The 10371-nt window shown below is 52.6% G+C and overlaps 2 non-coding genes across 2 annotated transcripts; both read right to left on the bottom strand.

The window, feature by feature from the left end:
- Positions 1-8293: 8293 nt before the first annotated feature.
- Positions 8294-8476, bottom strand: LOC123360853. The gene has a single exon (XR_006576080.1). It is a non-coding gene; the product is annotated as a U2 spliceosomal RNA (small nuclear RNA).
- Positions 8477-9129: 653 nt separating this feature from the next.
- Positions 9130-9245, bottom strand: LOC123360851. The gene has a single exon (XR_006576078.1). It is a non-coding gene; the product is annotated as a U5 spliceosomal RNA (small nuclear RNA).
- Between the last annotated feature and the right edge of the window lie 1126 nt (positions 9246-10371).

The raw sequence follows: 10371 nt of genomic DNA, 5'->3' as shown, positions 1-10371 counted from the left end.
TTTTTTAAAATAAAAAATTCAAATTGGGAAATTTGTCAAAACCAACCCTGTCTCCTTCAGTGACCCTCCTCAGGGTGATCTCGCTCGGAGACTCCTGCATCTAATTAGGTTAATTACTGTAATTTTACGCCTGGTCCAAAGTATTTTTAAAAAATCTACGGACAGACGGCATAGCACAGACTCAGCACGCAGCTGCGTGACGACCGTAACGGAAAGCCAAAGAATATAATGGACGCTCATGGAGGGAGGGGGGAATGAGGACGCAAGGTATCCCACAGTTCCTGCTGTCTCCGAAAAGTATTTGCATTCTTGGATGAGCTCCAAATGCTTCTAGGGTCAAACACAGTGTCTGCGGTGGGTCAGGGCATAGTTCGGCAATTTGCGCACACACCCCACCCACCACCAGAAGTGAAAACAATCCTCTGTTGACTCTTTTACATGTCACTCTATCTTTACTGAATGCTGCAGATAGACGCGATGGTGCAGCACTCAACACCAACATCCTTGCTCCCCCCACGCTATGGATGGCTGATGGTACAATAAGATGGAAATCCATCCTCATCATCAGCCTATTGGCACATGGGGCAGTGCAAAAGGGCTGGTAACCATGCCGACTAGTATCAGTAAGGTCGATCAAGGGCGCCTGTCCCTAATTTTTGATGGCTGATGGTACAATATGGCTGGTAACCATCCTCATCATTGCAACAGGGGGCTGAGCTCCATCAGCCCCCACCCTTCATTGTAAATAAAAGATTCAATTGCCCCTGGACTAGCAGAGGGATGATGGGCTCCTTCATCCACACTCCTTAATGTCCTGCCTGGACTATCATTGCAGCTGGAGGCTTCCTTCCACTCATTTCTCACAAACAAGTCACTGTGTCTTATTCCTGCATTCTTTATTACTTCATCACACAAGTGGGGGGACAATGGTATGGTAGCCCAGGAAGGCTGGGGTAAGAACGGAATGAACAGGTGGTGGTGTTGCAGGAGCACCCCCTGTGAATAGCATACAGCTCATAATTTATGCAGGATCGGACACAGAGCAGCTGTGCTCTCTGGTTCTATGATACAGTGGTTCTCTAGTACACTTGCCCATAATCTAGGCAGGACTGATTCTATTTTTAGGTACCAAAAAGGAGGAATTGACTCAGGGAGTCATTCCCAATTTTTGCTTTTGCGCCCCTGGCTGCTCAGCCAGGGGCACTTATGACAGCCCCAAATGGGGCAGTGCAAAAGGACAGGTAACCATGCCCATCTTATTACCATCTTATTACCAATTTATGGTATGGTTGATGGTACAATATGGCTGGTAACCATCTCTGCTGTCATGCAAAAGCAAAAGCATGCTGCTGTGTAGCGCTGCTTGCCCGCCTCTGTCAGCGGCATCTAGTACACATACGGTGACATACACAAAAGGCAAAACAGTGTCCATGGTTGCCACGCTATGGCGTATGCCAGGGCAATTCTGGGAAAACGGGCTTGAAATGATTGTCTGCCGTTGCTTTCCCGGAGGAAGGAATGACTGGCGACATTTACCCAGAATCCACCGCGAAAATGATTTCTGCCCCAGCAGGCACAGGGGTCTCAACCCAGAATTCCCAGAGACAGCCTACACTCAGTTAATTGTTCGCAAAAATGTATCTTTGCAAGGAATTCACTCTCTGTTTCCCATCTCACAGCTTCCACTGTCTCCAGACCTGCCACAGCATCCCCCTCGCAGAGGCTGGCGAAGATTAGGCGGCGAAAGAAAAAGACAAGGGACAAGATGTTCGAGGAACGTATGGGCTGCTACCTAGCAGAGGCGGACCAGCAGAGCCAGTGGAGGGAGACCGTCTCTCTGTGCCAGCGCTCACACAGCGAACGGGAGGAGAGGTGGTGTGAGGAAGACAAGCAGCCGACTGAAACAATGCTTGGACTAGTGAGGGAGCACACGGACACGCTCAGGCGCCTTGTGGATGTTCTGCAGGACCGCAGGAGGACAGAGCCCCCCTGCAGTGTATCTGCAACCGCCCTCCCCCGCCACAAAGTCCCATACCCCCCTCACCGAAAATAATCAGGAGGAGGGGCGGCCGGGGACGTGAATACTGTCACTGCACCACAGCACAGTGCTCAAGTACCCAAAAGCTCTCATACCCTATATTTGCCGAAGTCCTTCACTTCCAGACTCACAGTAGTCCCAATCCCAGTCCCATCCCCTAACTGTCTACTTAATTAATAAAAATGCTTTGCTGTTAATTACTGTTTCTGTTATGTTTTTTCAAAGAAGACTGTGTTCGAATGGGGGGCGTGGGGAAGGGGGTGGTTAATTGCATAGGACAGTCACCTTTCCCAGGGTACAGACACGGGGGCAGGATCAGCAGCGGGTCACACACACGGTGCAGTCAGTAGGCAACCTGGTCGGTTTTTGGAGGTGGTTTCCAGGATCTGTGTGGGCGGGGGAGATGTGACTTTGCAGCAGGGGAGGGCGGTTACAGATCTTATACAGCGGTCCTTGTCCTGGACCGCTGAGTCACGCAGCTGAGGAATCTGTATCCGTCCTCCTCCACCACAAGGTCACATATCCCCCTGCACACAGAATTCCATAAAGAGGGATGGCAGGCTCCGTTGAAAGAAGCCTTCCGGCACTGCGGACCGCTCTAGGAGCAGGAGCCTGTCATTCCTTGAGTTTAGAGGTGGTCTTTACATCACCGCACACCCTACCCAGCACAGTCTGCGTCCCAGTTTCAACCCTTTCACGAACAGTCATGAATAAAGAAACCTTTGTTAAGTAATAATGGGACATGTATTTTATTTTTACACGTGTGCTGGAAGTGGGGGTAACGGGGTGAACGGGGTATGTAACCGAAGAGGAGAGTCAACAGTAACTGGGTAAAGAAACAGGGGCAGGTTCAGCTTCTCTGTAAAGAAACTGAACAGTCACAGGTCACGCTGCTCGCTGCTCGCTGGTATTTGAAGAGTTCCTTGTCGCTGTCCCAGGCGCCTGTATAGGGCTTCATGAGCAAGTGCATTAGCGGGCAGGCTGGGTCCCCGAGGATGACTATAGGCATCTGCACATCCACAACAGTTATTTCGTGGTCCGGGAAGAAACTACCTTCCTGCAGGCGTCTGAGCAGCCCACAGTTCCTGAAAACACACGCATCATGAACCTTGCCCGGCCACCCGACGTTGATGTTTGTAAAACGTCCCCTATGGTCCCCCAGTGCTTGCAGCACCATTGAAAAGTAGCCCAATTTCTCATCAGCTGACTGTGGAAGAGGTGGACGATAAAGTGCGAGGAGGAGAAAACGGCGATGATCGCAGCGGGCTCCGTGCTTGCAGTGCTGTGGCGTCCGCGCTGTCACTGACCAGAAAAGTGCACGAACAGATTGCCCGCAGGCGCTTTCCCGGAGGGAGGGAGGGAGGTTGTGATTGACGGTTCAATGACGACACTTACCCAAAACCACCCTCGACACATTTTTTCCCCCAGCAGGCATTGGGGGCTCTACCCAGCATTCCAATGGGCAGCGGGGAGTGCGGGAACTGTGGGATAGCTTCCCACAGTGCACCGCTTCCAAAGTCGACGCTGGCCCCGTGAATGTGGACTCAGAAATTCGAATTAGTGTATTTAGTATGGATACACAAATTCGACTTCATAAGGTCGAATCCACAAATTCGAACTAAGTTGATTCGAAATAGTCTTGTAGTGTAGACAAGGCCTGAGCTTTGACAGTCTGGGAATTGGGCTGCCGGTGCCTTTAAGACCCAGCCCCGGGAACCCGCCCCCTGCTCCGGGGCTGACACGCGGCAGAACTGAAAACAGCCTCTGCCCCCCCCCGACCCCGACACCCCCAGATCTGCGAGCCCAGCAGGGGGCTCATCCCGAGGGGCCACTTTCCCCCCCCACCCCCTCCCTAAACGGGGGTTTTGTCCCTGCACAGGGTCTCGCAGTGTCTCTCCCCCCCTGGGCTTAACCCCGGCTCCCACTCCCCAACCCCCATTTTTCCCCTTCAGCCTCTCTCCTGCCGCTGCCTACAGCAGCTTGACCCCCTCTGGCCAGTAAATTTCTGTGCCCCGCTCACACCCTGGCAGCCCCCCCGCTGCGATTTGCCCCCTTGAGCATTTTAAACGCCCCCAAGAGGAGGCAGCAAATCGTGAGTAGAAGTGAGGGCAGAGAGAGGGCAGTGGCGACAGCGAGGGTTACTGAGCATGCTCAGTTCGGCCGCGCATGCTCAGTGCAGCCAAAGTAGCGAATCGGGAGCGGTTCGTGTTTCTGTCGGTACACCTGTGCCGAGGCCCGTCGGCCACGCACCCAGACCCGCTCACACCCGGACGGGGGGGCGGGTGTTACAGCCCCAGCGAACAAGGGGGCCGGGAACATCCCCGTGGGGCGGACACGTGGATCGAGTCCCCAGACAGAGCCAGACCCTGCCCCGCCCCTGGCCCGCAAGGACCCGCCCCCGCCCCGACCAGCCGCTTTGTGCGGGGGGGGGGAAGGGGCGAAGCGGCGCAGCACGTTCCTAGGTGGGGCAGCTTCACACCCTGCACGGGGGGCGGGGCGGGGATGAGGAGTTGCGCTGCGGGGGGAGGTGTCAGGTTGACCCAGGGACCCGCCCTCACCTGGGCTGGGGAGGACGGAGGCGCCCTGGGGCAGGCTGGGAGTTGTAGTTCCTGGCTCGTCTCAGAGCGGAAGTGACGCGCCGGGTTCTCAGACAACGCGCCCCCTCCCGGTGCACTCTGGGAAGTGTAGTTCTCTCTCTCTCTCTCTCTCTCTCTCTCTCACGCGGCATCTATTGGAGGAGGGGCCGTAACTCGTCACTTCGCCGCGCCCCTCCCTGCTCCCTGATTGGCGGAGAGAGCGCAGGACAGAGACTCGGCGTGTGGGGGGAGGCCCCGGTTCCCTCGCTCCGAGGCTTTGCTGTCCCCCCCTCCCCCCCACGGGCGCGCGCTGCCGAATCGAATCCCGCTCGCGGCCAGGGGCGGCCCCAGCCCCGGGGAACCGGGGGGGCTGCGCGGCTCAGTCCCCGCGGGCAGCACCAGTGGGACCCGCCCCGGTGCTGCTGGGGGGTCCCGGAGCGGGGGGAGACGTGGGCGTGAGGGCACCCGGCGGGCGGGGTGAGGGGCGCTGAGGCGGGACGGTGAGTGGCGGCTCCGCACGGGGGGGCTGGGGGCTCAGAGCCCCAGTTCCAGGCGCCAGGCCCAGCCCCTGCCCCGGGCCCTCCTCTTCCGCTGTAGGGCCCCGACAGCCCCTTCAAGCCCCCCCAACCTGCCCCCTGTGTCCCCCCGTCCACTGTGACCCTCCCGCCAGCCCCACCCGCATCTGTGGGGATCCCCCAGCGTCCCCTCCCCCACCCTGTCTGCTCTGCCTGGCCTTTTCCTTCGCCCCCGACCTCCTCCTCTCGCCCCACCCCCAACATCCTCCTCCCTGTCCTCAGAGCCCCACCTCCCCTTCCTCCTGAGGAATAAAGGTGAGCGCTAGGCGTTACATTCAGATGAACATCCAGAATCTGACTGTGCCCTGGCATGTTCAACGCTGCCGAAAAGAAGGAGCTCATCAGGTCCCTCTGCTAGCACCCAAATCTGGTGGCTAGTCGGTCTGCTGGGAAATAAGGAAAAGGAAATGGATAAAGGAGTCAGGCAATAACGGGTTCTGTCTGATTTACCGTCTTCCCAGCTACCCGTCAAAGTTAAAGACCTAGCCCAGTATCCTGTCTGCTGACAGCGGCCAATGCCAGGTGCCCCAGAGGGAATGAACAGAACAGGGAATCATCAAGTGCTCCATCCCCTGTCGCCCATGCCCAGCTTCTGGCAAACAGGGATACCTAGCTAGGGACACCGCTGACAAAGCGCCATAGATGGACCTATCCTCCATGAATTTATCTAGTGCTTTTTTTAACCTTGTTATAGTCTTGGCCTTCGCGACATCCTCTGGCAAAGAGTTCCACAGGTTGACTGTGTGGGGCGTGAAGAAAGACTTCCTTTTGTTTGTTTTAAAGCTGCTGCCTATTAATTTCATTTGGTGACCCCCTAGTTCGTGTGTTATGAGAAGGAGTAAATAACTCTTCCTTATTTACTTTCTCCACGCCGGTCATGGTTTTATAGACCTCCCTCGTACCCCCCTTTAGTCATCTCTTTTCCAAGATGAAAAGTCCCAATCTTATGAATCTCTTCTTAGATGGAAGCTGGTCCATATCCCCTCATCATCTTTGTTGTCCATTTCTGAATCTTTCCCATTCCCATATATCTTTTTTGAGATTGGGGCAACCGCATCAGCACGCAGTATTCAAGATGTGGGCGTACCATGGATTGATATTGAGGCGATATGATAGTTTCTGTCTTATTACCTATCCCTTTCTTAATGACTCCCAACGCTCCGCTGCATATTGAGTGGATGTTTTCAGAGAACTATCCACAACGACTCCCAGATCTCTTTCTCGAGTGGTAACAGCTAATTTAGACCCCATTGTTTTATAGGGATAGTTGGGATTATGTTTTCCAATGTGCATTACTTTGCACTTATGAGCACCGACGTTCATCTGCCATTCGGTTGTCCCGTCACCCAGTTTTGTGAGATCTCTTTGTGGCTCTTGGCAGTCTGCCTGGGACTTAACTATCTTGATCAATTTTGTATCATCTGCAAACTTTGCCACCTCACTGTTTAGCCCTTTCCCCAGATCATTTATGAATAAGTTGAACAGTACTGCTCCCAGTACAGACACCTGGGGATAAGAGAGGGCAGATCCTCTTCTGACACTGGCAGACCAGGTGCCAGCTCATGCCAAGGCCCCTAGGCCTTACTGAAAAGTGACAAACGCATGGCTGGAAACTAGTCTTGCTCACCTGTTTGTTAGTGTTGTTAAAACAGGCATTAGCTTTATAAAAACGTGTTTAGAGTTTATGACAAGCTCATGAGTTGCTGCATGCATTATTCTCACCTATAATAGCCGTAGCCCATGTTGTAAGGTGATATATAAGCGTTGGCACTAAAGCTGTAAACCCCCTTGCCGCCGCCCCGCCACGCCACCAGTCAGGAGAGAAGCATTACCAAGTGTGAAATGCCAGTTTACCAGAAGAGGCGTCATCTCCTTTCCAACAAGAGAAGGCCCTGACTGAGACATCAGACAAGCCACTGTGGATCATCCGTGGACAAAAGACTTGGTTGATTGCTCCCCCTCACACACCTACGAGGAGGCAGAGCCCTGCACAAACACTTGCCCCCATCAGCTTGAGCTCTGGGGGAATGGAATAAAAATCCCTGTCAGGAAGAAACTGTTGTCCCCCATCCCCATCCCCCCCCCCGCCCCGCCCCGCCCCGCCCCTTGGACTTCAGGGAGACGGCACACCTTCTAAGCATCAGCAAGGGATCCTGGCTGTTTGGCTAGGGTTAGCCCTAAAGGACATACAGAGCTTGCGTGTTACAGTAGCAGCTTCTACTACCCCTGGGTGGCAAGATAGAGTCAGGGTGCCCAAGGGGTCTGTCTGTGACTCCATGTTAAGGCTGTTCTAGTGTCTGAGGAGTTCACACTTGATACTTGGTGGGTGAAATCAAAGTGTGGAACACACAACCGTGAGGAGCCCCGCTGCCTGCCAGCCCCAGGCGCCGGGGGCTGCTGCTCTCTGGGGCTCTGGCCACACTAGAAAGGTAAGTTTCTAGCTTGCCTGGTTCAGAAAACCAGAAGGGAAAGAAAGAGAACCCACATTACATTTTTTAAAAAAAGAATCCTCCTGATTTGTAAGCCACTGTCGCGATTTTGGGGATTTTCCAATAGCGAGGGTGGCAACAATGAGAAGCTAAGGATTATTATTTAACATTTAAATTACAGTAGGCTTGGGGGGAAAAAATCAGGATTGGGGCCCCTGTGTGCCGGGTGCAGCACGACACCTAGTGCCTTGTCTTGATCTTACGAACCAAGATACATAGAACGTAGGCCGGGTGGGGAGAGGTCTATGTAACTCATGCAGTTGTGGATATACATGTGACCTCAAATATTACCAACCACCCCGCCCCACCCCCAAAAACAAAAAAAAACCAAACAAAAAAAACCCATCTCCCCAACAGACCCAGAATCTGGAAAGCATTTGTCCCTCATACTGTTGAAAAGACTCACAGCAGAAAGAAGGAGTCCCGCTTCTTAAATAATTCTCTAGCAAGACAAAGAAGAACCTCTCATATCTATAGACTCACAAAACACTTCCAAGAAACTGTAAAGGAAGAAAAATACCCAGATTTTTCTGCTACTTCAAAAAACATCTGCTTTAAAGAAAGTGTCACAGTTCAACTCTTTTCTGCTTTTCTAACCAGAAGGTTCTCCCCTAAAGGAGATACCCTGTTCCTGGAAGCACTGCAATACCAGGTCAATGCATGGGGCAGACAAAGCAAGCTTCTGTTCTAATCCCCCCTGCTTCAAAAATCAAGTTAATATCCAGTCCTCACATCAAGGACATACCAGAGATTAAACTGATAAAAATTTAAAGTTTATTAGAGAATATTTAAAAATAAACAATACAAAGTGTTTGAAGCATCAGTTATTGTGTCATTGGGGGTAACATACAGATTGTAGGGGGATGTTAGTGTTTTGGTATTGGACGGCATATACATATACACAGTCTGTCATGTCCCCCATTACACTTTGATCTTAGCGCTAAGAAGCAATGCTCACACTCTGCTACGCATGCACACCCCTCGCGGCGGAAGAACCCTCACAGACTAGACTAAGAAAGCAGCTCTTGAACTGACCTTCCAACAATGACAAACTAAAATCTGCAAGAGGAGTGTTTCAACTCAGGGGCCCAATAATAAGCTGCTACCAATAACTAACCGAAGAGTTACAAATGACTCCAAACCATACACTCTTAGGACAAACCAAACGTTAACACAAACAACAACGCATTTCTCTGCTGCTCTTCAACCGTGATACTCTCCTCCACCGTTCCTGCCAAAAACATACAAAGCTAAAGAGCCAGCGGAATACACGTCAAAAAACGATCCCCTGCTAACTAGGAAACCATCTCACTAACACGACAAACTTTAAGAAAAAAAAACCCAAAAAATCATTTTCAGAGCTCTGAGCTTTTTTCATACTACTACAGAAAAGCTTCAGCCAGTGACACCAGCTCAGATAGCACCCTTCTGTTTTTCTCACAGCAGGCAACAGCCTTGCCAAAGCAAAGCCTTAAAAAATTGGGTACAAACTCATAAACATCCCTCTCTATGAAAATCTTTAGTAAAAGGCAAACGATTTATACGAACTGAAAAGAAAACAGAGTACGTAGAATGTGCTGCAGAGGTGCTGCTGGGGCAACCGCCTACGCTCCGAAAAGTCAGGGTGACTACTCTCCCAGCCCGCTACACCGCTAGCTTTCAGAGGAAATGGAATTGAACCGATTGACAGCCTGAGTTGGATCATCGGAATCGGGGACACAGGGAGCAAAACCAGCCCCTTGACCAGGGACTCGCTTCGCTGCGCGCAATGCATGGTGGCTATGCAAATAAGATGCTCCGGCCGTCTCCGGCGCTCAAAGGAGTCTTTTCTCCGGGCTGCCTCTGCTCCTTCCCTGGCTGGGCGGAGATTGGGATGCGGCAGCTGCTCTCCTGAGACAGTCCCGCTGATGCCCAGGCGCATGGAGGACGGAGCCCGGACGAGAAGCCAGAGGGCACTTGGCCCACAGCTAAAACCCGGAGCAAACGCACACACTTTGCAAAGTAACGGGAGCCGGGATCTCGCACATGAAATTCTATCTGCCGGCTGGGGTGCGACCCCGCGTTGTACCTGCTGCTTGGTCTGCCTCTGCTGCAAAGTAGCTCGCCTCGCTCAGATCCTTGGGGTTCGCTGAGCTGCAGCTCACCTTGATACACGGGAACAGCTTCAAATCATGGAATATCAGGGTTGGAAGGGACCTCAGGAGGTCATCTAGTCCAACCCAATCCCCAACTAAATCATCCCAGCCAGGGCTTTGTCAAGGCTGACCTTAAAAACCTCTCAGGAAGGAGATTCCACCACCTCCCTAGGGATCCCGTCCCAGTGCTTCACCACCCTCCTAGTGAAAAAGGGTTTTCCTAAGATCCAACCTAAACCTTCCCCACCGCAGCTTGGGACCATTGCTCCTTGTTCTGTCATCTGGTGCCACTGAGAACAGTCTAGATCCATCCTCTTTGGAACCCCCTTTCAGGTCGTTGAAAGCAGCGATCGACTCCCCCCTCATTCTTCTCTTCTGCAGACTAAACAATCCCAGTTCCCTCAGCCTCTCCTCATAAGTCATGTCTTCCAGACCCCTAATCATTTTTGTTGTCCTATGCTGGACTCTTTTCAGTTTTTCCACATCCTTCTTGCAGTGTGGGGCCCAAAACTGGACACGGTACTCCAGATGAGGCCTCACCAACGTCAAAGAGAAGGG

The sequence above is a fragment of the Mauremys mutica genome, unplaced genomic scaffold (assembly GCF_020497125.1).
Source record: "Mauremys mutica isolate MM-2020 ecotype Southern unplaced genomic scaffold, ASM2049712v1 Super-Scaffold_100320, whole genome shotgun sequence".
Classification (NCBI taxonomy): domain Eukaryota; kingdom Metazoa; phylum Chordata; order Testudines; family Geoemydidae; genus Mauremys; species Mauremys mutica.
This window is presented reverse-complemented; position numbering and strand designations above follow the sequence as displayed.